The sequence below is a fragment of the Myotis brandtii genome, unplaced genomic scaffold (assembly GCF_000412655.1).
Source record: "Myotis brandtii unplaced genomic scaffold, ASM41265v1 scaffold1225, whole genome shotgun sequence".
NCBI classification, from domain to species: domain Eukaryota; kingdom Metazoa; phylum Chordata; class Mammalia; order Chiroptera; family Vespertilionidae; genus Myotis; species Myotis brandtii.
In genome coordinates this window covers 583,981-587,449 of record NW_005354272.1, presented here as the reverse complement: position 1 = coordinate 587,449, position 3,469 = coordinate 583,981, and positions in this window count along the sequence as shown.

The following is a 3,469-nucleotide window of genomic DNA, read 5'->3' as shown; positions in this document are numbered from 1 at the left end:
TCCGCCTAGACCCCTCAGGCACAGATTCCAGAAGTGAGCTCACACAGGACAGATAAAGAGAGATAACATATATCACACAGAACAGAATACACAACACACAGACACTTACTGCGGTCAGTAAGACTCTCCAGATTGGGGGGTCCCTCGAGGGTCTTGGGGATCCCAGACGAGCCCCCAAATGTTATGCCCAGATTTCAGGATCCCCAAGAACCCACATCAGGGAGCCAGTCCGATGCAAGAGCATAAGAGTCTTTATTCGAGCTAGCTCGGCTCCCCCACCTTGCCGATGCAGCGACAGGAAGCAGAGAGAGCGCCATTGGTATTTTAATGGGGATTGCATTGAATCTATAGATTGCTTTGGGTAGTATGGACATTTTAATGATGTTGATTCTATCAATCCATGAACATAGTATGTTCTTCCATTTGTTCATGTCTTCCTCTATCTCTTTTTTCAATGTCCTATAGTTTTCTGAGTATAGGTCTTTTACGTCCTTAGTCAAGTTTATTCCTAGGTATCTTAATTTTTTTATGTGATTGGTATATGGGATTATTTTTTTGTTTCTCTTTCTGTGAGTGTATAAAAAGGCCACAGATTTCTGGGTGCTAATTTTGTATCCTGCTACATTGCCAAATGCATTTATTAGGTCTAGTAGTTTTTTGATGGAGTCCTTGGGGTTTTCTATGAATAGTATCATGTCATCTGAGAATAATGACTGTTTTACTTCTTCTTTTCCAATTTGGATGCCTTTTATTTCTTCTTCTTGTCTAATCGCTATGGTTAGCACTTCTAGTACTATGTCTAACAGGAGTGGTAAGAGTGGGCATACCTGTGTTGTTCCTGTTATTAGGGGAAATGGTTTTAGTTTTTGCCTATTGAGTTAGATGTTGGCTGTAGGTTTGTCATATAAGGCTTTTATAATGTTGAGGTATTATCCCTGTATTCCCACTTTGCTGAGAGTTTTTATCAAGAAAGGGTGTGGATTTTGTCAAATGCCTTTTCTGCATCAATTGATATGATTATGTGATTTTTGTCTCTCAATTTGATTATGTGATGTATCATGTTTATTGATTTGAGGATATTGTGCCAGCCTTGCATCCCTGGAATAAATCCTACTTGGTCATGGTTTACGATCTCTCTAATGTAATGCTGGATCTAGTTTGCTAGAATTTTGTTGAGGATTTTAGCATCTATGTTCATTAGAGATATTGGCCTGTAATTCTCTTTCTTTGTAGTGTCTTTATCTGGTTTTGCATTAGGGTAATGCTGGTTTCATAGAAAGACCTTAGAAGTGTGCCTTCCTATTGAAGTTTTTGGAATAGTCTGAGGATGATAGGTTTTAGTCCTTTTTTGAATGATTGGTAGAACTCCCCTGTAAAGCCTGCTGGATCAGGGCTTTTGTTTGCTGGAAGATTTTTGATTACTGCTTCAATTTCATTGGTAGTTATTGACCACTTCAGGTTTTTTGATTCTTCCTGATTGAGTTTTGGAAGTGTGGATTTTTTAAGTGTATGTCCATTTTGTCTAAGTTGTTCAGTTTTTTGGAGTAGAGTTGTTCATAGTATTTTTTACAATCCTTTGTATGTCAGAGGGTTGGTTGTCACTTCACCTCTTTCATTTCTGATTTTGTTTATTTTGGTCCTCTCTCTTTGTTTCTTGGTGAGCCTGGCTGGAGGTCATCAATCTTGTTAATCCTTTCAAAGAACCAGCATTTGGTTTCATTGATATTTTATATATTTTTTTGTTTCTATTTTTTTTTATTTCCACTCTGATCTTTATTATTTCCTTCCTTCTGCTTACTCTTGTTGCTGCTCTCTTTCTAATTCTTTAAGTTGCAGGGTTAGATAATTTATTACCATGTTTTCTTTTCTTTTTTTTTTTTGAGGTTGGCCTGGAGAGCTAAGAACTTCCCTCTCAGTACTGCTTTCACTGTGTCTCATTGTTGTTTTGATTTGCATCTCTCAGATGATTGGTGACTTTGAGTTCCTTTTCATATGTCTGTTGGCCTTATGAATGTCCTCTTTAGAAAGTGTCTATTTAGTTCCTTTGCCCATATTTTGATTGCATTATTTATCTTCTTTTTATTAAGTTGTATGAGTTCCCTATAAATTTTGGAGATTAAACGCTTATTGGAGATAACATTGGCAAATATATTCTCCCATAAATTGGGCTTTCTTATTGTTTTGTTGATGGTTTCTTTTGCTGAGCAGAAGATTTTTATTATGATGTAGTCCCATTTGTTTATTTTCTCCTTAGCTTCCTTTTTACTAGGAAATGTATCAGTAAACATATTGCTAAGAGGGATGTCTAAGATTTTGATGACTATGGTGACTTGGAGGATTTTTATGGTTTCACTAGAGGCTTGGTGCACAAAATTCATGTGCAGGTAGGGTCCCTAGGCCTGGCCTGTGATCAGGGCCATATTCTGCAGCTGCCCACAGCCGGCCCCTCTCCCTGCTTCCACCCACCCCCAGTTCCCTGTTCACCATTGGGTGCCTGATGGCTAGGCAAAGGGACCGAGAAGTAGCCAGTGCACCTCAAAGTGACTGGTCCAGTGGTCATTCTGCCGTTAGGGTCAATTTGCATATTACCCTTTTATTATATAAGATGACTTATATTTAAAGTTTTTATTCATTTGTGTTTATTTTTGTGTATGGTGTAAGTTGGTGGTCTAGTTTCATCTCTTTGCATATGTGTCTGTCTAGTTTTCCCAGCGCCATCTGTTGAAGAGACTGTCTGTTGTTTTGCCAGTACCAGGCTGTTTTTATTACAGTTGCTTGGTAGTATAACTTGATATATGGTTTTGTGAACCCTCCAATTTTGTTCTTCTTTCTCAAGATTGCTGTGCCTATTTGGGGTCTTTTTGGTTCCATACACAATGCATACACAATGCTTAATAAAGATTTCTATGAGTTGATAACAGGCATGCTTGTTTCTGGGTATAGTGTCACTCAGAAAACCTAACACTGCTATGAGAAATGAAACTTAAGGAACGGTCTGAATGATAGGGAATCAGAGTTATTCCCACACAGGAAAGACAATATAATTTTATGAAAAATCAGTTTTAGTATAAAGAGAGAAAGTGGTATAAAATAACAAAAACATCTATTTATATAAAAACCCTGGGTGTGAGGAAGAAACCAAGATGGCGGCATAGGTAAACACCGGAAATTGCTGCCTCGCACAACCACTTCAAAAATACAACTAAAAGACAAAACGGACATCATCCAGAACCACAGGAAGGCTGGCTGAGTGGAAATTCTACAACTAGAAGGAAAGAGAAAAGCACACTGAGACTCAGAGGAGGTGTGAATGTAAAGTGCAGACGTATGGAGGCACACATAGAAAGGGCTGGCAACTGAGAACACGGTTGTCTTTTTCAATCGGGAGGGAGTCTCAAGCTCCCAACTGCTCTGAACTCCAGTTCTGGGCGAGTCTCTGGGGACCCAGACTCACACGGGGAGAAACTGG